Source organism: Stegostoma tigrinum, chromosome 11 (assembly GCF_030684315.1).
Source record: "Stegostoma tigrinum isolate sSteTig4 chromosome 11, sSteTig4.hap1, whole genome shotgun sequence".
In the NCBI taxonomy this organism is placed as follows: domain Eukaryota; kingdom Metazoa; phylum Chordata; class Chondrichthyes; order Orectolobiformes; family Stegostomatidae; genus Stegostoma; species Stegostoma tigrinum.
In genome coordinates this window covers 50,401,025-50,429,005 of record NC_081364.1, presented here as the reverse complement: position 1 = coordinate 50,429,005, position 27,981 = coordinate 50,401,025, and the positions used below count along the sequence as shown (strand labels likewise).

Sequence of the window (27,981 nt, the reverse complement as noted above, 5' to 3'; positions counted from 1 at the left end):
ACAATGCCTTTCAACATCAATAACACTTTTGTACCAATGTGGTCAACTCTGCCAAAGGTTGCAGACATGTCGAGAAGGACGTGGAGCAATAGTTTCTCTCCATCTCAATCATGCCAGTTTAGACAAAGGGAAGCACTCTCACAGAATCAACACTGTCAACACTCCAAATGTGACCTCGCTGAGGGCCCGCACAGCTAAGCAACATTTCTTCCTTTTATATTTCACTCCCCTTGCAATAAGTATCAACATTCCTGTGCATTCTAAAATAGCATTTTGTGATGCATGTGCCAGTCCCTTCAAAGACATTATTAAGGAGGCAAATTGCAAGTGTTTGAGACACCAGCACTAATCCCCATTGCACTCCATTACTTGGGGCTTGTTAATTCAAAATGACGAATATGTCCCTTCCTTCTGCTTCCTATTTGCTAACCAATCTGCTATGCATGCTAATAAGTTACCACCTATCACAACTCTAATTTTGTGAAGCTAAATTTGATGTGGCATTTTATGAAATGTCTCTCAGAAATTCAAATACACACAGCTAACGATAGTCACCCTGTTCCTCAAAAATGTAAATAAATGAGTCAGCATGATTTCCATCTCACAAAACCACAATGATTCTGGCTACTTCAAATTGTATTCCAGTACTTTGCTAATAACAGATGTTAAGCTAACAACTGTATCATTTCTGCTTTCTATCTCTCTCCTTTTTTGGTTAGAGGTGTCACATTTGCAATTTTCTGACCCACTGGGACTCTTCTAGAATCTGGGCAATTTTGAAAGATCACAAACAATGTAGCTACTATTGCTGGAGCAACCTTTGTAAGGTGCTAAGATATAGGTTACCTTGCCAGGGACCTGCCATTCTTCACTTCTAATAGCTTTTCCAGAAGCTTTCTCTGATGAATATGGCTGTTTTAATTTCCTACATCTGATTTTCCTCTTGATTTTCAAGTATTCTTGGGACCTTTTTGACTGCTACAGTGATGCCAGCATAAAGTATCAGTTCACCGCTTCTGTCTTTCTTTGTTGTCTAATATTATCAGGTTCAAGAATGGGCATTTTGTGGGAGTGCTCACTTCTCAGTTAATTCTCCAAAGCCTATTCACCAGCTACAAGGTCTGATGGAATGGCAGACTTCCCTAATATCCGAACAAACTTAGCTCCAACACAACTCAAGAAACTCCACACCATTCCAGAGCGCAGCCTGCTTGATCAGCATCCCATTCACTATTTCACAAGTTCACTCCCTCCAACACTGGTACATGGGGCTGCTGCGTTTACTCCTCAATGGCAACAGCAGTAACCTATGGCTTCCACCTTCTAGAAGCACATGGGCAACTGTTGTATCGGAACACCACCACCTGAAAGTAGCATATTGCTCTAATTTAGAAATAAATTGCTGTCCCTTTGGTGTTGCTGGTTAAAGTCCTGCAACTTACCAGTAATGTGGGTACTCCTTAAATCAGGAGGCGATGGCCCAGTGGTAGTATCACTGGGCTATTAGTCTGGAGACCCAACTAATGATCTGGGGAGAGACAATGGGAACTGCAGATGCTGGAGAATCCAAGGTAACAAAGTGTGAAGCTGGATGAACACAGCAGGCCAAGCAGCATCTCAGGAGCACAAAAGCTGACGTTTCGGGCCTAGACCTTTCATCAGACAGGGTCTAGGCCCAAAACATCAGCTTTTGTGCTCCTGAGATGTTGCTTGGCTTGCTGTGTTCATCCAGCTACACACTTTATTATAATGATCTGGGGACCTGGGTTCAAATCCCACCATGCAGATGGTAGAATTTGAATTCAATGAAAATCTAGAACAATCATTGCTGATTGTTGGAAAGACCTATCTGGTCTAGCCTACTAGATCCACAGCAAATAAAAACTGAAAGAACTGCAGATGCTGTAACTTTTCTGAGGAAGGGTCACCAGACCTGAAACGTTAACTTCGATTTTTTTTTTCTTCACAGTTGCTGCCAGACCTGCTGAACTTTTCCAGCGTCTTCATTTTTGTTTTAGCTCCAAAGCAATGTTGTTGATTCTAAATGCCCTCTGGGCAATTAGGGATGGGCAATAAATGCTGGCCTAGCCAGTGACACTTTCATCCTGTGAATGAATAAATGAAAACCTTCATTACACAAAATGCAACAGTTCCAGAAGGTAGCTTAACGCCATTTTCCCAAGAGAAATTAAGAATTGGCAATGCATGCTTAACCTGCCAGCCCACGAACAAAACTAAAAAAAAAGCTGGTTAAGGAATGAGTGAATAAATATGCCTGACATTTTTGAAAGTCAAGATGGAAAACAGCCAATAATCCTTCAAACTGAAGCACAACCAAATGAATAAAATGATTAAAGAATAATCTTATGCAAGAGATAAAGAACTAAAATAAATGAAGTTGCAAACTATGTGAAGAAAGCTGTAAAATTTGAATGAATAAAATATCATTTCAGAGTTTGAATTTTAAAATAATGACATATTTTGCATTTCAATGGTATGTAAAGGTTTGTGAAGGCTTGTTATTAAACTAAAGCTAGGTTAGACAGACCTCCTGGATCAGTGACCTAATTCACTGTGTATAAAAGAGCAAGATAACAAAGTGTGAAGCTGGATGAACACAGCAGGCCAAGCAGCATCTCAGGAGCACAAAAGCTGACGTTTCAGGCATAGACCCTTCATCAGATTCTCCAGCATCTGCAGTTCCCATTTTCTCTGTATCAAAGGGCAGGTGACTGCAAAATCCTGCAGTTAATCAAAACTTGTTTAGACTGAGATAATGGGAACTGCAGATGCTGGAGAATCCAAGATAACAAAGTGTGAAGCTGGATGAACACAGCAGGCAAAGCAGCATCTCAGGAGCACAAAAACTGACGTTTCGGGCCTAGACCCTTCATCAGAGAGAGCGATGGGGAGAGGGTTCTGGAATAAATAGGGAGAGAGAGGGGGAGGTGGACCGAAGATGGAGAGAAAAGAAGATAGGTGGAGAGGAGAGTATAGGTGGGGAGGTAGGGAGGGGATAGGTCAGTCCAGGGAAGACGGACAGGTCAAGGAGGTGGGATGAGGTTAGTAGCTAGGAAATGGAGGTGCGGCTTGAGGTGGGAGGAAGGGATCGGTGAGAGGAAGAACAGGTTAGGGAGGCAGAGACAGGCTGGGCTGGTTTTGGGATGCAGTGGGGGGAGGGGATGAGCTAGGCTGGTTGTGTGATGCAGTAGGGGGAGGGGACGAACTGGGCTGGTTGTGGGGTGCGGTGGGGGAATTTTCACTGAGCAGTTTGGTTTTACAAAATTCTGAGTTAATTTTGAGTTTCTAGCTTAGCTTTGAACCCGTATAGTTCGACTAATGCTATTTGTTCTCTGAAAACGAAAGGAAGACATCAGTCCTTTTGCATTGGTACTTAAACTCTAAATTATAAGGCTTGTATCACACTGAATTCTAATGTTTGCAACATTCTCAACTTTGTTCAGTTTCTTTTTATATGCACAGTATTAAAAACTTTTTAAAACAAAACCAAGCTCACAATTTCAGTATCTTTTTTTAAGTAGCGAGATGAAATCCTACAAGTGTCCGTTATTAGTACGCATGCACGTGGTTCATGAGATAATTGCAGTGCATTAGCCAACATTTTTTAATACATTTATAGCAGCAAGCAATTTTGTTTAAGCCTCAGACAAATCATACAAAAGATCAAACTACAAATTTCATGCCAAAGACAATAAATCCATTTAAAGCAGCACCATTTCTGGAAATTCAGACTGGGCATCCAAGTTATGTTGCATTATGCAAGTTGGCGACATCACAGCGCAGCTGGTCAAACTGCTAAAGATTAACTGATGGCAGGGAGCAAATGTTTTTGAAAAAAAATGCATGCACACAAGCCTTCCATTATTCCAGGAAAAGATCCTCCAAGTTGAGAAATTTTAACATTTAAACCGCCTACAATATTCCAGTAGAAGTTTAATGCCTTGATGCATGTTTATATTGCTATCAGTGGTGGGGTTGAGAGATCCAGAAAAGTTTGACAAAGAAGCTAAACTAGTTACCAGAAAGTACATATAGGACTGCTGAAAGATATCATTGAAAAATGAAAGAAAAATATTTAGCAAACTGCTTACAATAACATGTATGGCTTGCTTCCAAATGGCACATCACCTGCAGGATCCAATAATACAAGGACAGTTTTTGTCTAAAAGACACTTTGCAATGCATAGAAAAAACGATTCAAACATTAATTAGCCAGTTTCACAGATATATCTCATTTCTTTTATGGCTGTGCAATTAAATTATTCAAAATAAAGTGATATTGCTTGATTACCACTTCAATATGTATTTTCTCAAATTGTACTAAGTTGTTTAAGTATGCCCTGTGGTGCTTACTTAGAAAAGACAGTTAAAAAATAATCAATATTTTATTCTGGTTAAGATAATTAATTCCTTATTTCTCCCTCTCAACTATTTTAAACATCCTGTGCCACGAATATTTGCACAGCCAAGAGGCAAAAAATAAGATTGTGTATCTTTTCTCAGATGTGTGAAAGAGCAGTGGTTTGCCTGGCAATTTTATGTTCCTACTGAAGAGGTGCTTGGTTTTGACGCAGTCTAAGATTACACTTAAATACAAATAATATCCAGCCTCTGCAACACGTGAGTATACTTAGGGCTGACTGAAAAGTTGGTTTGTGTTATTCTCCAATAAATGAGTTTGACACAGCTGGTGTTCACTTTTCATAAAATCCTTAAGCACAGATTCCATTTCACTCAACAGATCTTTGACAGCTTCTTTCAGAAGCTTTCCAATTCATCCCACTTCCTTGCTTTCTCTTCGTAGCTATGTAATTAATGCCTTCATGTATTTGTCCAATTTTTCCAAATCAGTACTGCATTTCTGTCTATCATTTCTTCATGAGCTACTGAATGCACAATATGCAGAAGTGGGTTCTACAAACCTTGACATAACAAACCCATGCAGCCACCCAGCTTCATCTCGAAGTATACCAGATTCTTGGGTCTAATTGTACTCTTCTCCTGGATTAAATTTTGGCTAATTTACAAAAGGAAGAAATTAGAATAGTCTCCCGATATCTATACTCACTATCAGAACAAACCTCACTCTGATTCTAGACCTCAACCTTGACATTCATTATACCCGACCCTGCATGGCAGCTTTCAGATTTGTTTTGGTAATGAGCAGGAGTCTTTCATTGAATCTTACAATTCACAGCAGTAATCCTGATGAAACATTCAATATTTTCCTGAAGCCACAAGCAGCAACAAGAGATCATTGTAAAAGCAGATATTTGTGTGAAGAAAGGACCACTACTTGTACTGCATAAAATAAAAGACATTTCAAGATTTTTACTCCACTTAATAAAACAACAATAATTAGCATTTGCAGAATTAGAGAAATCACATTTCTAACAATGTCGTGGCAACTGGAATTGGGAACACTTAGAACTGTGTGCATCTGGAAATAATTAATGTTTAAAGTTTGAAATGTTACTTAACATCTGCATTTTGGTATATTAGGTTCAACTCTACATACAGAGGCACACTTTTTTTTAAAAACAGTACTTACAGATAACAATTGACATCAACTTTAATTCTCCAGTTCACTCAGCAAACATCCACTCATTGTTATACACACCTCTAATCATTACAGAATTACCATCTTTTGTTTAGTCCTTTATACAATTAAACTGACTTCTGAACCTCCTAACCTAACCCTCAAGGGAATTTATTGCAGTAGAAAGTCAGTCACAGAGCAGAACAAGTGGACTAAATTTTGGTACCAGCTGATTAGAGATTATTAGGTGATCATGTGCAAATTCTATAAATTCACCTGCTTTCAGGACAGGAGACATTAATGGTTTGGTGATAGGATATCATGGAGAGAGAGGTCATCGATGCTCACCTTAGGAAGGAGAAGGCAGCATATAGGTTGATAGGATCAAGCTGTGGGGCCATGACTGGGATAATTTTTGGGACATTAAGATTTAAACGAAAAGAGTTGGGAGCAGAACATGTGCATGCTCATATTGTTGGCATCGGCAAGGAGTCCATGGAAGAAAGGCACAAGAATGTTGGGGGAAGGTGGGGCGTCTCTGATTATCTGGCTGAGCCTGATACAAATGCTGGCTTCTCACACTAATTTTGTTTCTGACATTCCCTATACAGTTTCATTGGTGTTATCATTGCTTAAACTGCAATGCTATGAATATCCAGCTGTACTGTGCCACCAAGCCTAGGAGCTGCAGCAGTTGTCATGCAGACTCCACATGAAGCAGTCACAGCTAAAAGCTCCCTTCAGGACACAGAGGGGATGCAAGAAACCAGAGATTATTGTCATCAATGCCATTTCCTGGTCTGGTGAAGTTGATGAATCCTCCTCAAACCACTTGACATCTTCACAGTGCACGTTCCTGCTTAGCTCTGAATCATCTGCAAATGTAGAAATACTGCATTTTGGCCCTACATCCAAAACCTTAATATATATTGTTAATTGTTGGCTCTCCATGTACTGATTCTTATGGTACCTCACTAAATCAGCCTGCCAACGCAAGTGACCCATTTATTCTTATTCCCTGTCTTTGGTTTGTTAGCTAAGCCTTAATCCATGCCAGTCTGGTAACTCCTATCGCATGTGCCTTAATTTTGCTAGCCAAACCCTGCTGTGGATTTTATCAAACTCTTCTAAAATTCTAGAAATGGACCAGCCATGTAAATACTGCAGCTACAAGAAAAAGGTAAAGGCTGGGAAGTCTATTCTGGCTAAATTAACGCCAATCTCCCTAACACCTGTCATAATCTAAAACATACAGGCCAAGCAGGTAACGGAATACTCTCCACTTACATGGATCTGTACATCTTGAAGAAATCTCAAGAAGCTTGATGTAATGCAGGACAAAGAAGCTCCTTAGATTGGCACCCCATCCACCACATTTAACATTCATCCCATTGACCACTGACGCACAGTAGCAGCAGTGCTTGCCATTTAAAAGATGGACTGTAGTAACTCATCAAGCCTCGTTCATCATCACCTTCTAAACCTGTAGCTCTACCAACTAGAACGACAAGGGCAACAAATACATGAGAACACCACCAGCTGCAAGTACCCACCCCCACCCCAAGCCTCACACCATCCTGACCTAGAGCTAAATCTCTGAGCCTTCACTGTTTCTGGGTCTAGACTCTGGAACTCCTTCGTGAACTGTATTATGAATATCCATTTATCACAAGAACTGCATTGCATCAAGGCGGCAACCCAATGCCATATTCTCAAAGTGAATTGAGGATAGCAATAAAAACTGGCCGAGACAGCAATGCCCTCCTGTCACGAGCAAATAAAAAAGCAGATCATGAGGGGATACCCAGCAGAGACGGGCAATCCGGCAGCAAGTCCCCACTGCCCTCAAGACTGACTGATCCACCATGACTGTGTCAGAATGCCATCTTTCTTGAATTAACATTGATTCAAAAGTATGCAAATGATGTATAGTTTGAAAAATAATCTTAAATGTCCTTACCTCCGGGCAAAAGGTCCTAATAAGAGTTCCACCTGACGTGGAGATATATCACCATAGGTCAGTCTAAAAAGTACTGAGAAAGAGCAACTGCTATGACACTGGGTGCTGTTGTGAAAAAGGCAGAAATATGCAATATTGTATTGTGTAAACGAATGTGGGATTCAATAAAATTACTTGCCTATGGTTTCTTGCTTAGCTATCCAGTTTTAAAATAAATTAATTGCATGATCAATATAAAATTCAGTCCTGATTACAAGCTTAGAGGTAAGGTTGCCTCCAGCTTTGGGAATGGTCAACAGAATCCATTGCTGCCCTGTTAAATCCTGGGTCCTTCAATCTTTGTTCTTATTAATCTCAGGGAGTCTTTGAACACTTTACTTTCTAATGCAGACAATATGTTTAGCAGAGACAAAATGAAAATTTTTAAAACCCAATTTCTGAATCCATTTGCAATAAGTACAAGAAAACTCCTAACTGTCAAATAAAAAAGCTGAACACAAAGATTATGACTGAAGAACTACATTCTTCCAGTAGTAGGAACATCTTAAGACATGAGAAATGATAGATTTTGCACAATTTAAATTTAACTTAAGCATGGCATCTCATTTTAACATTTGAGACTGAAATCTTGTTTGCAGTTTTAATGACCTGAAAGACGCTCATTAATCCATTTAAAGTAGTTACTAAGTGGCTTCCAACAAACCGGTGGACCAAATAATTGTTCTTGTACATATTAAAGACCAACTTCTTGTATATATTAAAGCCTACTTAAATACTGCTGTATTTGCTGGATTTAAATACTGATGAAGACAGTTTAATTGTTTCACAAAGCATGTTAAATAAATGATCATTACATGCATTTTGTGGCATACAGAGAGTTAAATCCCAGAGAGAAAATTTTAAAGCAAGTGATTTGTTGCAAAACGTGCTCCATCCGACAGCTACAAAATAGAAATGATTGTGATTTGTATTTAGTTAAGTGACAAATAATGTAAGAATGGCATTTATAATTCACTCTCTAGCAAAAGTCTTATGAACTAAGTATTCCACTAATTGAACAGCCTACTGAATCATGAGAGGTGAGTTAGTATTATCATTGAACTAGTAATTATCATAAAAATGTCAGTACAAATTCTCTCCTTCCAGAGTTTGTGTGTTTTCTAGGCTGTATGGAATTATTTGTATAGGAAATACTGTTCTTTTAATATTTAGTTTCTTCTTCAAAGTTACTAAAACAAACTATTGTTGGATCAACAATCATAACATATCAGCATTCTCAAACAATCATATAATTGCCACTCCAAGACAGATTTCCAGTTACAATTTCCTAATAAAAGATTTGCAATTATACCTCACAACATTTTACCTGTTGGATACGTAAAAATTTTTGTACAACACCATTTCTGCTTCTCTGCAAAGCTGAAGTCAATTTATTAGCAAAGATTCACATGAACAACAAATACGATTTTTTTTCATTAATGGGAAGAGGGTGTCACTGGCTTGGCCAGCATTTATTGCACATCCCTAATTGCCTAGAGGGCAGTTCAGAGTCAACTGCATTGTTGTGGGTCTGGAGTCACACATAGGCTAGACGAGGTAAGGATAGCAGTTTCCTTCCCTAAACGGCATTAGTGTACAAGATGTTTTCCCAACAATCAATAATGGATTCTTGGTCCTCATTAGATTTCTAATTCCAGATATTTTTACGAAATTCAAATTCCACCATTTTCCTTAGCGGGATTTGAACTTGGGTCCCCAGAACACTATCTGGGTCGCTGGATTAACAGTCCAGCAATAATACCACTAGGCCATTGCCTCTCTACCAGCATAAAATATGCTGGGATCTCCAGTTTGTATGTAGAGGTTGTGGATTTCACTCCTTAACAGTGAAAAGGTATATTTACTGCATTATAACAGTGGTTATACTATAAAAAATTCACCATGATGAAAAGCATTTTGAGGTATGAATGACACTGTTTGAATCCAAGTACTGCTTTTTGCATTTTAAAGTAGAGAAACTTAAATACCGTTGGTCATATTTTATCAGAATAGTAAATTCCTAGATACTGTCTGTTGAATTTTTGGTTCTCAAGCACAAAGGAGCAGTTTTCTCTTCATTATGATGTAAAAGCATCAAATGGTTTTGCAGAGCTTTACTATATAACGAAGTTAAAGAATGTTTGAAAGAGTTTGTGTAAAATGCTCAATTAGTTTAGAAACAATTCTAAGTACAAAAGTGAAGTACAAATGCTCATTCAGAGATTGGTTCCATCTTTGAATTTATTAGGCTTCTGTTCATAGAATAACCCATCAGTGGGTTATTCAGTCCATCACATTTGTGCTGGCTCTTTTGAAGAGCTACCAGTTTATCAGCCTCATATTCCATCTTCTATCTACGATGAAGGAGTGTCTCTGGAATATATTGTTGTGGACCAGACCAGACCCCCTCAAAATATTTTAAGGTCGCCTGGACCTTCACACACTCATATTTTAAAGGCATATGTGAAGTTCTGCGTTTGAGATACAAATTCAACTGATCAAACTACTTAACGCTTAGTAAAACACAATTTATTCAATCGCTAGGAGTTAAAATATAACAAAAGAAGAACTTAGAATAACTTAACTGTATGGGAAAACTTAACAGAATACTAAAAACAGTAACTATTACTAATTAACTGTTCCAATACAGTAACATCCCACAAACATGCCCCTTGGCAAAAATGCAAAGTCAGAAAACAGATTGTCCCACATGCAACCCAGCAGCAGAGATACAGAAAAAAAATCAAGTGAAAACTCAGGGAACAGCAGCCAAGAGACATTTACTGCAGCTTCCAACTCTGTTGAAACTCCAACAGCAATGGCTTAAAGCTAAATCTAAAAAAACTACAAAAAAAACCTATAGAAATCCTGGTCTCTGAGAGCTGGCTACACCCATGAAGGCTACATTGATTGTTCCAAATTTTCAAAAAATAAACAAGACCTCACAAGCTGTTTACATTACCACAGACTGCTTAGTACTGCTTGTTCAATCCCTCTCTTAAACAAAACCAGGACAAATTGCAGCTCTTAAAGCCACAGTTTTGTCACAAAATTGAAAAGGTCCCATTACTTTCAGAGAACATCACTCAAAACAGCGTCATCAATGTGGACATCTAACTGCAGAACAGCTGGAGGGATGCACTTCATCTGCAATAATTGTAGTTCTAAATTAATTTGGGGAATTTCTTTCCCCAGGAGGGCATGTAAGGAAGAGGAGAAATTGGAAAACACTACCAGGAAGTGATCAAAGATTACTTTATGTGATTGACACTGAGGGCAGTTAGGTGATACGTCATGACAAAACCAGATAAATTGCTGTGAAAATGACTGGGGTCAAAACTGTTGTAAGGTTTTCATGGTGAGACATAGAGGAAGAAAAAATTTTGGTTAATCATGCAAAATCTTTTTGCTGAAAGGAATGGTTGTAATCTTAAAAGAGTTCTTCAAATAACTGATAGGCCTCAATGTTTTGAGCAGCATACTTTATCATTTAGACAAATGCGTGCAAATATACATAGATATAATGACTTTCTAATGACTGGGGCAGTTTATATGGAAGGAGAAATTAAGGAAACATAGGAGGCAGTGAGCTCAGAAGAAGAGAAGTAAGTTGAGATGGCATCACAGAGAACAACAATTCAATCAATGCAAAGACGCTCCAAGGAAAGCAGTGAGGATCGCCCATGATCACCTTGGTAGTGAGACAGTTGGTAGAGAATGAGAATTTTCAGAGAGAGGGGAATAGCAGATTTAGAAAAATCATTAAATCTGTCCCAAACTGAAATGCCATTTCAAGCACAGTGCAGAATTGTTGATGCTTCCTTCACAAAGCAACAACGTGGTTTCAAGAATTCTACTATATTTCAAAAAGATCTGGGCTGGCATTTTATCAGGGCATTTACTGTCCCGTCATTGTAAACTTGCTGACTACAGAATTCAGCCATATTTACAGTAGAGGATGCTGCAGTGGCCCAAAAGTGGTTCCTAAAGAAATTTTGTCTTCCACTAAAAACATTGTTTGGCGAAACATTATCCATATGTATAGTCATAAAAAAGTTTAAGGATTGTCTGGGATTTCAAAAAAATATATAAAATTGCTGGAAATAGTTGTAAATCTGGTGATTAGGAGGAGTTTAGAATACAGTGAAGACGGACTAAGAAACTGACAAAGAAGCAGAATAAAGTATGAATGTAGACTAATGAAAAAATGGAAACATAAACTGCAAAAACTTCCAAAAAGTCACAAAAAGGAAACATTTGGCTAAGACAAATGTAGGTCCACTGTAGGCTGAGTCATGAGAATTTATAATTGGGGAAAAAAGAAGTGACAGAGGAACTAAATATTCATTTTATGTCTGTCTTCACTAAAGAAGATACAAGGTATCTCCCAAAATTAGATATTCAAGTGACAGTTAGAATGAGAAATTGAAGAAATTTAATCTTAGCAAGAAGATTCTGTGGAGAAAATTATAGGATTGAAGTGTGATAATTCTCCTGAACCTGATACTGTACTGATACTAGAGTGTTCAAGGAGGTAGCTATGGAGATAGTGAATCCATTGGTATTTATCTTCCACAATTCTAAAGATTCTAGAATAGTTCGTATAATTGGAAGGCAGCACATCATCCCACTATTTATGAGTGATGGAGAAAGAAAGCTAGGATTTATAGACCTGTTACCATGACAACAATATTAAGGAAAAGGTGGGAATACGTACTATCAGGAAGATGCAAAGTGGCTACAAGAGAATTTGGAAAGATTTATTAAGTAGTCGAGAACATGGGACATGGGCTATAATGTGGAAAATTGTGAGGGCTACCCACTTTGGTAGGAGAAAAAGATGTGCAGAGTATTTCTGAAATGGGAAAAGAGATGAGAGTGTAAATGTACAAAGAGACCTGGATATACTCATCAGTAAGACACTTAAAGTTAACATACAGGTACAACAAGCAATTAGGAAGGCTGATGATATGTTAGGTTTTATTGCAAAATGATTTGAATGCAAAAGTGCCAAACTCTTGTTTTAATTGTATAGAACCTTGGGTAGACTGAACTTGGAGAACTGCCTATAATTTTGGGCAACAAAGTGTGGAGCTGGATGAACACAGCAGGCCAAGCAGCATATCAGGAGCACAAGAGCTGACATTTCGGGCCTAGACCCTTCATCAGAGAGGGGGATGGGGAGATGGAACTAGAATAAATAGGGAGAGAGGGGGAGGCGGACCGAAGATGGAAAGAAAAGAAGATAGGTAGAGAGGAGAGTATAGGTGAGGAGGTAGGGAGGGGATAGGTCAGTCCAGGGAAGATGGATAGGTCAAGGAGCCAGGATGAGGTGGTAGGTAGGAAATGGAGGTGCGGCTTGAGGTGGGAGGAAGGGATGGGTGAGAGGAAGAACAGGTTAGGGAAGCAGAGACAGGCTGGGCTGGTTTTGGGATGCAGTGGAGGGAGGGGACAAGCTGGGCTGGTTTTGGGATGCAGTGGGGGAAGGGGAGATTTTGAAGTTTGTGAAGTCCACATTGATACCATTGGGCTGCAGGGTTCCCACCGTGTCTGCCTTCCGGAGACACCACTCTCTCCGCGACTCCCTTGTCCACTCCACACTCCCCTCCAACCCCACCACACCTGGCATCTTCCCCTGCAACCACAGGAAGTGCTACACATGCCCCCACACATCCTCCCTCACCCCCATCCCAGGCCTCAAGATGACATTCCATATCAAGCAGTTCTTCACCTGCACATCTGCCAATGTGGTATAATGTATCCATTGCACCCGGTGTGGCTTCCTCTACATTGGGGAAACCAAGCAGAGGCTTGGGGACCGCTTTGCAGAACACTTCCGCTCGGTTCGCAACAAACAACTGCACCTCCCAGTCGCGAACCATTTCAACTCCCCCTCCCATTCCTCAGACGACATGTCCATCATGGGCCTCCTGCAGTGCCACAATGATGCCACCCGAAGGTTGCAGGAACAGCAACTCATATTCTGCTTGAGAACCCTGCAGCTCAATGATATCAATGTGGACTTCACAAGCTTCAAAAATCTTCCCTTCCCCCCACTGCCTCCCAAAACCAGCCCAGCCTGTCTCTGCTTCCCTAACCTGTTCTTCCTCTCACCCATCCCTTCCTCCCACCTCAAGCCGCACCTCCGTTTCCTACCTACCACCTCATCCTGCCTCCTTGACATGTCCGTCTTCCCTGGACTGACCTATCCCCTCCCTACTGCCCCACCTATACTCTCCTCTCTACCTATCTTGTTTTCTCCCCATCTTCAGCCCGCCTCCCCCTCTCTCTCCCTATTTATTCCAGTTCCCTCTCCCCATCCCCCTCTCTGATAAAGGGTCTAGGCCCGAAATGTCAGCATTTGTGCTCCTGAGATGCTGCTTGGCCTGCTGTGTTCATCCAGCTCCACACTTTGTTATCTTGGATTCTCCAGCATCTGCAGTTCCCATTATCACATGCCTATAATTTTGGTTCCCAAGTCTGATTGCTGGAAAAGAAGTGCAACAAAGGTTCATTGGGCTTGCTCCCAGATAGCATGACTGTTCTACGAAGAAAGATTGGGTAAACGTGACCTGTATTCTCTACAATTTTGAGAAATAAGTGGTGATGTCGTCAAAACCTTCAAAATACTTAATGGGTAGGCAGTGTAGATACAGGTTAGTGAAGTATCATGGAAAGCAAATTCAAATTAAGGAGTAAGCTACTTAGGACCACAAAAAGATATTTTAAAAACTAAGTGTTGTGAATCTTTTGAATTTTATGTCATGAAAATTGACTACAAATTCAGTCATTTCAAATGAGCTCAATTACTGAGTATTTTTAAAGTGGATATCAACAGATTTTCTATATGTCAATAACATGAAGGAATAGCATGAGAAAAAAAGCATTGAAATGGGTGATTAACTATGATTGTAGTGAATGGCAAAGCAGGATCAATGGGCTGAATGGTTGATTCCTGCTCCTTTGATCCGATAAACTACAAATGCTTGAAAATTTTGATGCGTAGCCTGAAAATGATCTAAGACAAAGATGCTTTGTCTGAAAAGTAGGAATATGAATAAGTACTTTAATCAAATGTGATCTACATTTCACTCCTCCGCAATATTCACATTTCAATAATGTCAGTAGAGAATAGAAAGATGCACTATCAGGACCTTGACAGATGTCAACAGCATTATCATGAGAGATCGAGAACTGCAACTATCATGGATAATACATCTTTCAATTTTGGATTACAGAGAGCAAAATGATTGTACTTAAGGTTGAAATAATCTGACTTTCAAGATGAAAAATAGTTTATTTATTCCGGGGGAAGGGAGGGTGTGCTGAAATGCTGTCTACTTGACTTTCCTAACAATGTTTGAGACTGTCAGAGTCATATGACACCAACAGGTTTATTTGAAACCACAAGCTTTTGGAGCGCTGCTTCTTCATCAGGTGAAATATATCCTCAACTCCTTTTTGGGGTCTCCTTGTTTCCCCCAAAAATGCCTTAAGGTTCAGAGATATCTCTCCTCTTCTGCCTCTAGTCCTAGTAGGAGCCATAACATTGTTACCACTGCTGGGATGATGAAATTGCTGGCCAGTCAGATTGATCAACACCTCTCTAGGCTGGATGTGTTGTCCACGAGAGGCTAAAATCCCATACAGATGTCATAAAGGCTCTACTAATATCTTATTGTAATGTAGCAACTAGATTTCAAAATGGTGAGCTGTGACTTTTAGATGGAGGGAGCAGATAATTGGTCTCACTAGAATCCACCTTTCAACATCTAATGTGAAGAATCCCTTTATTGAGTGGCACATATTAATGTAGACAGTGGTTAATGTTAGAAGGGAAACAAGTGATGACTCATTGACAATTGATAATTGAACCTGGGAGGGAACACCTAGAGCTGGTGAGGAGAAGTGTGGACTGGTATAGTCAATAAACCCACTGCACAAAGAAAATCTATGCCTCTTAGTTTTTGGTTGACTAGCCGAGTTAGCATCTGTTAATAATGATTATGTTGACTTCATTCAAATCAGCTACTGGTTGTTGGACAGGCATTTTCAGCAAGTCAGATTCCACATGTTCTAGCACAGTGAATCAATGAGTTGTTAACCATTTGCTCTTCTTCAGAGTCTTTCAGTTTTGTGTCAAAAATGTCCAGCCCAGTTCAACTGTTTTTATAACATTTCCGCAATTTCCTCTTAATGAGACAAGTGAATGACAATAATCAGGAGAGAAGGGCAAAGGTATGTTTGGGTTGCATTTTTATTCTTTGCAATTAGTATAATAATGTATTCACACCAAATGTTTAGCTAATTCAAAGCTATTTGAACTTTGCAATTATACAAAATTTCTAGAGAGTAAATTGACTGTCAAGACCTAAACTGACTCCAATGGCGACAAGATACCTCAGGGTATTCAAGTGTTCACTCCACACTCATCTATTTTACAAAAAAAAATGCACTGCAAAGCAAAATTTATTCACACTTCCACTACACTTATGGCTTATATCATCATTTGAAGAAGACATCATAGTAATGCCCACATTATCTGCAGCATGACAGGCATCAATGAGGGTCTGATCAATCTACTACCTTAATTAGACAGGCCTGCAAATAGCAGAGGAAATGAAAAGAAAATAAACATCAACTGTTAAAGTTTCTACAAAAGCAACCTTTCTCTGTAACACCTCACTGCCAAGCTCTCAATCTGCAACTAACAGGGGCTATAATGTGTGGCTGATTTTCCCCATAGTTCACCACAACAAGCACCTACAAAGAGGTCTTCAGCCTCTACAGCAGGCGACAAGAACAATTCAAACAACCAGAGATGCATGTTTTGTTCAAAGCTTTTCAGACTGGAAACTTCACTGCACCTTGAGAGAAAAGCAACAGCCGTCAAGGAGGCTGAAGGCGTGGTACAGCATAAAAACCGCATGATAAAAAGACAGTAGGTGAGAGGAGCACAGAAGATCCAAGGTGGCATGGACAGCAACATTCATCATTGCTTCAGTGTTCTCAAGTCATTCTACAGTCCAAGCATTCATGGACCTAAAAAGTGAGCTAAGGGGGAGTTCATTGAGGACAGAGAGGCAGTCAGTGCTCACAAGAGAGAACATTTTGTTGAACTCCTCATCTGAGATGCTCTCTTTGACTTGAATATCTTCAATTTCATTCCTCAGCAACCTGCCCGGTTTAGTCTTGGTGCTTCCCTGGTCTGAAATGAAATTACAAAGCTATTCCACAGTTGAAAAATACAAAATCCTTTCAAACAGATGGAATCTTCATCAAAACTCTGAAACATACCGAATATATTCCCGGCACAGCTGCATAACATCATATCCCTTCTCTCGGAAGGGGCGTGCACGCTGGGGGATCTCAGGGACACAGTGATTATGACGATGCTGAAGAAGGGAGACAAGCCCAATTGTGGTAACTTACAGAGGAGTCTCCCTGTTGTCTGCCACAGGAAAGATCATCACATAGGCTTTCCTCAATCACCTCCGCCCAAAACCACGTATTTTTCATCTGAATATCATTTAGTCATTTTTTTTGCTCTTGTTTTTGTTCAAAGAATTTAATTTTAAATACTATTGGAAAGGAGATCACTACAAGAGAAATTATGAACTCTCATGTCAATGTATTATCTGTTAACTCTTGTAGTCTTCAGCAATATATGGAATAAAATACTGTTGCTTCAGAAGAAAAGAAATCCTACATGTATTCTCACTTGAATAACTCTCTTGGAATAGGATAATGGAAAAATATGATTCTCTGTACAAACAAAGAATAGATCTGCAATAATACAAACATTGATTTTCTGAATGCCACTACTGGCAAGAAGCCTGGCCTGGGGGCTACACTCACTGGAAAAATACAAACATGTTACATTTGTACATGCATAAATTATAGTTCCAGTCAGCAAAACTTCCTGCAGGTGGAGTGCTTTTATAAATATGACTCAGTTTGTCTCCTGTTAAGAATTTCCTGGGAGTGAACATAAGAAACTTCACTCTTGATGACTGCTTACTTTAGAGCACTCTTGCAACACTACATAAGGGATGCACCTCATACCTATCTTAAATAAACATTCCCAGGAAATACATCCTTTAACTTACTATGACCAGTTTGCAAATTAAGTGCAGAGATAAAGCCTCTCCTATCATTTTGTCTATTCAAAGTTTGGTAAACAGATTTATCATGAAGTAATGGTCACATTCATTAAAAATCTCAAAAGAGGAACAGGAATGAAACCTCTTTCCCACATCCCCAACCAACATCTGTAACTTATCACCAGATTTTGTTTTTCAGTTGCAGCTGACCTATATTCACTTTTAACACCTACAGCGGATCTATGCTTTGTCACTTCATGACAACCATTAACACTCAGGTCCTGACATCATCACAGCCTTAATTCAAACATGGACATAACAGCCGAAATCCAGAGGTCAGATGAAAGTGGTAGCCCTTAAATCAAGGCCATATTTGACCAAGTGTATCATAAAGGAGTCCTAGCAAAACTGCAATTAATGAGTGTTGGGGGAGGTGGGGGGAGTGGAGAATTCTTTGATGGTTAGAGCTATAAGTGGCACATAAGATGATGGTTGTGATTGTTGATAACAAGTCATCTCAGCTCCAGGACATCTCTGTACAAGATTGTCAGGGTGGTGTGCAAGGGCCAATCATCTTCAGCTGCATCATCAATGACCTTTCCTCCATCACAAGGTCAGAAGTGGGACATTTGCCAATGATCGTACAACATTCAACACCATTTATGACTCCTCATATAGTGAAGCAGTCCATGTTGAAACATAAGACTGTGACAATATCCAGGCTTGGGCTAACAGCTGATGAGTAACATGCACACCATACAAATGTCAGACATTGATCATATTCAATAAGAGATAAAGCAACCACCAGCCTTTGACATTCAATGTTGATACTATCAATGAATCCATCAACATCCTGGGATACCATTGATCCAAAACTCAACTGAACTCACCACATAAAGACAGGGGCGACGAAAGTAAATCAGAAGCTGGGAATACTGCAGCAACTAATTCACCTCCTGACTCCCAAAAGCCTCTTCAGTATTTACAAGGCACAGCCAAGAATATGATGGTGTACACGAATTTGCCTGGACAACGGCAGCTCCAATCACAGTGAAGAAGCTCGGCTGGCACCACAGCCACGAACGTGGGCATCTGTAACCAGTTCAAACTAGCCTTGGGAATCAAGGGGAATCTAGGTAAGAGAAAACACCATGTGTTTTTATGAACTAGGCTGACTGATCCTTTATCCCTTCACCATCAGGACAGATTACCTGAAGGTGCTGGGAATATGGTTCAGACAGTCTGGATGTGTGCAAAAACTTGACAGGATTGTGTTGCTAAGGTGAGGCAGAAACTGGGAACACCAATCCACCTTCATTGCATGTAAAAACCTGGTCATCAGATGTAGGGATACTGTCAGTTCTGTTCCATGTGGCACATAGCTGGCCCATTCTCTGAGCCTGCACTTTAGCAGTCACCCAAGCAATCTTGCACTTCATCTGGAGAGCAAAGATGGATTGTGTCTACAGGGACACTATGTATGAAGCTCTGAATAGTGGTGGCGGGGGGCGGTGGGGGACATGTACACAATGCCACCTTCGTCCTGTATCAAGCTGTGCACAGAATCTTGGTATGCAAACAAGTGTCACTGTGTACTGAGATTCCACCTGACTCTGGTTTTGCAAAGGATGGGCCTGGCTTCGGTGTTGCAGAATGCTCCGGGTAATTGGAAAATTCTGTATCACCTGGCTTTTGTGGAAAAATTTGAAAAGGAAAAATACCTTTGACCACAAGTCCACCAGAAGATGGTCAGCAAACAGCATCCATGAGATTGTGCAAGAAAAGGAGAGGGTGAATCCTGTCAGGTGGTTCCCTGAGTAGACAGTCAAAGTCATTTGGCTGAATGCCTCATCACCAGAACTTTCCATTAAGCACCAAGACAGCTTGGTTGAAGGGCATTGCCTGTCAGAAATACAGTCAACACGGCTTTGTGAGGGGTAGGTCATGCCTTACAAACCTTAGAGTTTTTTGAGGATGTGACTAGAAAGGTTGATGAGGGTCGAGCTGTGGATGTGGTGTATATGGACTTCAGTAAGGCATTTGATAAGGTTCCCCATGGTAGGCTCATTCAGAAGGTCAGGAGGAATGGGATACAGGGGAACTTAGCTGCTTGGATACAGAATTGGCTGGCCAACAGAAGACAGCGAGTGGTAGTAGAAGGAAAATATTCTGCCTGGAAGTCAGTGGTGAGTGGAGTTCCACAGGACTCTGTCCTTGGGCCTCTACTGTTTGTAATTTTTATTAATGACTTGGACGAGGGAATTGAAGGATGGGTCAGCAAGTTTGCAGACGACACAAAGGTCGGAGGTGTCGTTGACAGTGTAGAGGGCTGTTGTAGGCTGCAGTGGGACATTGACAGGATGCAGAGATGGGCTGAGAGGTGGCAGATGGAGTTCAACCTGGATAAATGCGAGGTGATGCATTTTGGAAAGTCGAATTTGAAAGCTGAGTACAGGATTAAGGATAGGATTCTTGGCAGTGTGGAGGAACAGAGGGATCTTGGTGTGCAGATACATAGATCCCTTAAAATGGCCACCCAAGTGGACAGGGTTGTTAAGAAAGCATATGGTGTTTTGGCTTTCATTAACAGGGGGATTGAGTTTAAGAGTCGTGAGATCTTGTTGCAGCTCTATAAAACTTTGGTTAGGCCGCACTTGGAATACTGCGTCCAGTTCTGGGCGCCCTATTATAGGAAAGATGTGGATGCTTTGGAGAGGGTTCAGAGGAGGTTTACCAGGATGCTGCCTGGACTGGAGGGCTTATCTTATGAAGAGAGGTTGACTGAGCTTGGTCTCTTTTCATTGGAGAAAAGGAGGAGGAGAGGGGACCTAATTGAGGTATACAAGATAATGAGAGGCATAGATAGAGTTGATAGCCAGAGACTATTTCCCAGGGCAGAAATGGCTAGCACGAGGGGTCATAGTTTTAAGCTGGTTGGTGGAAAGTATAGAGGGGATGTCAGAGGCAGGTTCTTTACGCAGAGAGTTGAGAGAGCATGGAATGCGTTGCCAGCAGCAGTTGTGGAAGCAAGGTCATTGGGGTCATTTAAGAGACTGCTGGACATGTATATGGTCACAGAAATTTGAGGGTGCATACATGAGGATCAATGGTCGGCACAACATTGTGGGCTGAAGGGCCTGTTCTGTGCTGTACTGTTCTATGTTCTATGTTCTAGAACCTTTATGTGCACCCAGTCTGTGTGCAACATCAGAAAAATGCTCTCAGAGTTGCTGCACTAGTAAGGAGAAAGTACTTCTGGAACGTGCCTTTGCAAAGGAGATCTGGAGAGAGAAGCAACAGTTTTTGTCAAGGTTCATCCCAAACAGTTCCATAACATAGGAATCTGTGCTTTTATGGGCTGTCCCCTGGTACACACATTGAAAAAAAATTATCCCCATCTGGAGGACCATCTACTCAGTGAAACGCAGTCTTTAGTCTGCCCAAAACTTGTTGGTCTTCCAATGTAAACAGTTAACCTCAACCGAGTGTTACAAACTGGCACATTCCAAGGTCCAGGATTATATACTGAGGGACACAAAAGCTTGGGATAGTTTATGCCAATGTGCAGTGGGGAAAGAGCTAAGGTCTAAAACCATCAGAAGTCTTTTAGCCAAATGAATGAAGGTCCATTTAGTTGACAGACACTAAGTGACTCAAAATGAACATAAGCAGTCATGTGAGAGTAGAAAATGTCTTTATTTTTTGCAACTGTAGAGAAGCTCTGAGAAACATCATAAATCTGATGTGTTCATATTTTTCTCCTCTGTAAAGACAGCATAGAACTGATTAGAACCTGCAATCCTTATAAATGAAGAATTTTTTTAAAAAGGCATTTGCTAGTATTTTGTTTTTGCTCCCATCCTCCTTGTTCTGTAAAGTTTAGGTCACATAAAATTCTGCTGCCTATAACCTATCCTGTACCAAGTTCCCTTCATCAGTCATTGCTGTTCTGGAAGTCCTACATTTGGTCCAAAAATCCATGTCTTCAAATTAAAAGTTGCAAGTTTAAATACTTTTATGACCTTGTTATATTGTGTTTTTATAACCTCCTCTCATCTTACAAACCTATCCTGCTCCTCCAGAACTCTGTTCTTGTAATTCTGGCTTTTGATACATCTCTTCCTCCCTTCCTTTGGATCCATCGATTCTGCCCTGGTCTGTTAGGGGTCCATATTCTACAATATACCTAAAACGCTCAAACTCAATCTCTCCAAATACTCTTCTTAAATTCCATGTCTTTGAACAACTTTTGATCACCACTCTAACTCTATGACTGTGTATACACATTTCCTTCTTCAGCTTAATATCCATTTTAATCTGATTCTCCCGAGACACCTTGGAATGTTCCTGCACTGACTGCACTATTTAAATGCAAGTTGTTGCTATTGCAGCCAGTATCAAAACCACGTGTTTATATATGTGAATATAAATCAGACCTGCTATTTTGTATTTTGATATACCCCAAAACTAAAATAAATAAATCAAACAATCAATAAATGCACACATTTAATCATTTTATTGATACAATCCTGAATTTTCTAGGCAGAGATATAGCCAACATCTTCCTCCTCCAAAAGTAAATTCTACTATATTTAAATGTATTGAAATATAACAAGTATCTATTGCACATTGGATTATTGGCTGGGTACTGAAATATTCTTGAATTCTGCCAGGTAGGGGTGAAATAGATTCTCAGCCTTTAATATATTAGCATTCTTAATCTGGACTCTTATCTCCAGAGGTTTCTTACAGTGCTACCTCTAAATGACTGCTGATTCAGTTCTTGGTTTTGTTGTCAGAATAAGCCCCAGATTTTAACTACAGTCTTGAGTCCCCCCACAGAGATGCAAACAAGAAGTCCTGCTCCAAACTCAACATTTACCAATTTTCCTGGGAGTCACGGGGGTCAGGTTGCACTTCAAGTTTGTGCATTTCCTGGAGGCAACTGCCTATGGAAATCAGCAGTCCCTTTAATTCATGCCTGACATTAATGGTAATGCAATATGAAATGCAAATACCTGTGAATCAATTGGATTAGCCAGTCTATCTTTCTGGAGAGCTCAAGTACTCTGTTGGTTTTGATTCCAGAAAATATTTGGGAGTGAGAAGGTACCCTCCGAGATTGTTCAAATAGGCATGAAATGTTGAAAACACTGTCAAGTCATTGAAAGTGTCAAACGCACCTGTCAAAAGTGTCAAAATAATCTGTCAAAACTGAGAAGGTATTTACAAGTCCTGCACTTTAAATCTTTTCTTTTTAAAAGAGCTTGTTGTGTTAAAAAGATCAATACCTGTTATTTTCCTGTTTGTTATTGTATGCTGGGGGGTTTCCATCGGTGGCGTAGAACATAGAACAGTACAGCACAGAACAGGCCCTTCAGCCCACAATGTTGTGCCGACCATTGATCCTCATGTATGCACCCTCAAATTTCAGTGACCATATGCATGTCCAACAGTCTCTTAAATGACCCCAATGACCTTACTTCCACAACTGCTGCTGGCAACGCATTCCATGCTCTCAACTCTGTGTAAAGAACCCGCCTCTGACATCCCCTCTATACTTTCCTCCAAACAGCTTAAAGCTATGACCCCTCATGTTAGCCATTTCTGCCCTGGGAAATAGTCTCTGGCTATCAACTCTATCTATGCCTCTCATTATCTTGTATACCTCAATTAGGTCCCCTCTCCTCCTCCTTTTCTCCAATGAAACAGAGGTGCTGAAACAGAGGGGCTGAAACAGAGGGGCTGAAACAGAGGGGCTGAAACAGAGGGGCTGAAACAGAGGGGCTGAAACAGAGGGCGAGAAACTGAGGGCGAGAAACTGAGGGCGAGAAACTGAGGGCGAGAAACTGAGGGCGAGAAACTGAGGGCGAGAAACTGAGGGGCTGAAACAGAGGGGCTGAAACAGAGGGGCTGAAACAGAGGGGCTGAAACAGAGGGGCTGAAACAGAGGGGCTGAAAAAGAGGGGATGAAACAGAGGGGCTGAAACAGAGAGAGCTCAGTCAACCTCTCTTCATAAGATAAGCCCTCCAGTCCAGGCAGCATCCTGGTAAACCTCCTCTGAACCCTCTCCAAAGCATCCACATCTTTCCTATAATAGGGCGACCAGAACTGGACGCAGTATTCCAAGTGCAGTCTAACCAAAGTTTTATAGAGCTGCAACAAGATCTCACGACTCTTAAACTCAACCCCCCTGTTAATGAAAGCCAAAACACCATATGCTTTCTTAACAACCCTGTCCACTTGGGTGGCCAATTTAAGGGATCTATGTATCTGCACACCAAGATCCCTCTGTTCCTCCACACTGCCAAGAATCCTATCCTTAATCCTGTACTCAGCTTTCAAACTCGACCTTCCAAAATGCAACACCTTGCATTTATCCAGGTTGAACTCCATCTGCCACCTCTCAGCCCATCTCTGCATCCTGTCAATGTCCCGCTGCAGCCTACAACAGCCCTCTATACTGTCAATGACATCTCCAACCTTCGTGTCGTCTGCAAACTCGCTGACCCATCCTTCAATCTCCTCATCCAAGTCATTAATAAAAATTACAAACAGTAGAGGCCCAAGGACAGAGCCCTGTGGAAAACCACTCACCACTGACTTCCAGGCAGAATATTTTCCTTCTACTACCACTCGCTGTCTTCTGTTGGCCAGCCAATTCTGTATCCAGACAGCTAAGTTCCCCTGTATCCCATTCCTTCTGACCTTCTGAATGAGCCTACCATGGGGAACCTTATCAAATGCCTTGCTCAAGTCCATATACACCACATCCACAGCTCGACCCTCATCAACTTTTCTAGTCACATCCTCAAAGAACTCGATAAGGTTTGTGAGGCATGACCTGCCCCTCTCAAAGCCGTGTTGACTGCATTTAATCAAGCCACGCTCTTCCAGATGGTCATAAATCCTATCCCTCAGAATCCTTTCTAACACCTTGCAGACGACAGACGTGAGACTTACTGGTCTATAATTGCCGGGGATTTCCCTATTTCCTTTCCTGAAGAGAGGAATTACATTTGCCTCTCTCCAGTCCTCAGGTACGACTCCAGTAGAGAGCGAGGATGCAAAGATCTTCGCAAGTGGCAAAGCAATTGCATTTCTCGTTTCCCAAAGCAGCCGAGGACAAATCTGGTCTGGGCCTGGCGACTTGTCATCTTAATGTTTGACAAAATTTTCAGCACATCAGCTTCCTCAATCTCTATCCATTCCAGCATGCACACCTGCTCTTCAAAGGTTTCATTCACTACAAAGTTCGTTTCTTTCGTAAAGACAGAAGCAAGAAACTCATTTAGGGCTTCCCATACCTCCTCACACTCCACACACAAGTTCCCTATGCTATCCCTGATCGGCCCTACTCTTTCTTTGACCGTTCTCTTATTCCTCACACAAGTGTAAAATGCCTTTGTGTTCTCCCTAATCCGTTCTGCCAAGAACTTTCTCGTGCCCCCTCCTAGCTCTCCTCAGACCATTTTTGAGCTCCTTCCTCACCTGCCTATAATCCTCTAGAGCTGAGCTTGACCCTAGCTTCCTCCACCTTATGTAAGCTACCTTCTTCCTTTTGACGAGAAGCTCCACCGCTCTCGTCATCCAAGGTTCCTTTATCTTACCCCTTCTTGCCTGTCTCAGAGGGACATATTTATTCATCACTTGCAACAACTATTCCTTAAACAGTCTCCACATGTCTATAGTTCCCTTACCATTGAACAATTGCTCCCAGTCCATGCTTCCTAACACAGGTCTAATCGCATCATAGTTTCCTCTTCCCCAATTAAATATCCTCCCGTTTTGCCTAATCCTCTCCTTCTCCATAGCTATGTAGAATGTGAGGCAGTTATGGTTACTATCACCAAAATGCTCTCCCACCACAAGATCTGATACCTGCCCCGGCTCGTTTCTGAGCACCAAGTCTAAAATGGCCTCTCCCCTCGTCAGCCTGTCAACATACTGAGTTAGGAAACCCTCCTGAACACACCTTACAAAAACAGCTCCATTCAAATCTTCTGCTCGAAGGAGGTTCCAATCAATATTGGGAAAGTTAAAGTCACCCATTACAACAACCCTACTACGTCCACACTTTTCCAAAATCTACCGACCTATGCTTTCTTCAATCTCCCTGCTGCTATTGGGGGGGCCTGTAGTAAACCCCTAACGAGGTGACTGCTCCCTTGCTGTTCCTAATTTCCACCCATACTGACTCAGTAGGCAGATCTTCCTCGACAATGGAAGCTTCTGTAGCTGTGAAACCCTCTCTGATTAGTAGTGCTACACCCCCTCCTCTTTTCCCCCCCTCCCTATTCTTTTTAAATGCTCTAAACCCTGGAACATCCAGCAACCATTCCTGCCCCTGAGAAACCCATGTCTCTGTTATGGCCACAACATCATAGCACCAGGTACTGATCCATGCTCTAAGTTCATCACTTTTATTCCTGATACTCCTTGCGTTAAAGCAAACACACTTTAACTGATCCCTTGGTTCCTTCCCAGGAAAATCCTTCCCACTGGCTGGTCTACCTCTTGCTATTGCCTCACCTGCATCAACTCTCACCTCCGGTATACAGCTCAGGTTCCCACCCCCCTGCCATACTAGTTTAAACCCTCTCGAACTATTCGAGCAAACCTTCCACCCAGGACATAGGTCCCCTTCCAGTTCAGATGCAACCCGTCCTTCTTGTGCAGGTCCCACCTTCCCCAGAAGGCATCCCAATTATCTACATATCTGAAGCCCTCCCTCCTACACCAGCTGCGCAGCCACATGTTAAGCTGCGCCCGCTCCCTGTTCCTCGCCTTGCTATCTCGTCGCACTGGTAGTGGCTTAGTCCTACATGATTGATTTCAAAACCCCATTCCATTACCATGGCATATTATTTCACACCTTGAGTGACAGCTACAAGTGGTTATAGAAACTTTGAAATGGGTCTAAGATTTTCAGTATTTGTTATTAATACGTGTTTTATTGTGAATGTACTAAAAAGTTTGACACAAAATGAAAGCTTGCTTACTATGTAGTGAAATCAACAAACACTTAGAATCAGTTTATGGTCTATGCTATACCACTGATAACGTGGCAGGCTCTTCGATTCAACCTGGAGGAGGAGGAGTGAGATAGGAAACCATCTTAACAACAAGCATGTTTTATAGGGATATACCGAAATGGCATGAACGTACAGCATTAAATATGATATTTTGGGATTTTGTTGTGAAACTAAGCAATCCTATTTCAGTTCATTTAGTAACATAACTGTCTCAATACAAACCTCTTTATTTCAACTTTGTGCTGCATCCTTATAGCACAACTGTAACAGCTACAATATTATATTCACTGGGAACTTATTTTCCAGATTTTACAACAAAAGTGTTACCCTATCTGTTATCATTCTTCCATCTGTGAAAATGATAATTTGGATTAGATTATTATAAATTCTTAATGCAAATCTCCTGTGAATTTATACTGGAATTTAGGAATCAGTTCATGTGGTAGGCAAGTAATTTAATACTATCTAGCATATGAATTAATAACATGTTTGAAACTGTAAATTCAAAGGGGAATGGAGAAAAAGAATAATAATTTAATTTTCATGATTAAGGCCAAAACCAAGACCCATTTTAAAGAAGTTCAATGTATACAAAGGGTTTTTGACAATATGTTTATAACCTCATGTTATTTGAGCAATGCAATCATCCTAAAATGCACAAAGTCAGGCAGTAATCTCATAAATAAAACTGCATTACGTTAGGAATTAAATTTTTAATGAAATGGTATTGATTCATAATGCAAAACAGGCAGAAGTCATGTATTTCTGCCCATATGAATGAGTGCATTAAATGTGTTGGGTAATGAGTTAATTGATCACATTTCTGGATATAAATAGGCAACATTCTTGCTTGATTATGATCAAGCTTAATTGGAAATTACATCATCAAAATAACTCTAAGCCTGTTGTAATCAACATCTTTTCAGATAACATCAGCAAATTAAATAAATAATTGCTTATTCACATTCATATGACTTTAAATTTCAGATATAACTGATAAACATCTCTAGTCAAATAAGTATGTGCATTGTAAACCACATCTTTGCTCCCTGTCAATCTCCAGAAGTCGTTAAACTCAGCTCAGGGTTTAGTTTCTCTTGGGGCAAAAGAAAGAGCCATGGATGGCCTAATGTAGCTATTGAAATTATGAAAGGCTTAAAGAGAATGGATCTACAGAGACACTGCTTCCTCGTGTCAGGAGGAACACAACTAATGATTGTTGCTACCAATAAATTAAGTATGAATATCAGTAGAAACTTCTTACCCTAAAATTTGTGAACGTG

At 40.7% G+C, this 27,981-nt stretch overlaps 1 protein-coding gene across 5 annotated transcripts in view; it reads right to left on the bottom strand.

The window, feature by feature from the left end:
- The window catches only part of fhit (fragile histidine triad diadenosine triphosphatase), a 985,246-nt gene that overhangs the window by 853,028 nt on the left and 104,237 nt on the right, over window positions 1-27,981 (bottom strand). The gene's annotated exons all lie outside the window — the stretch shown is intronic.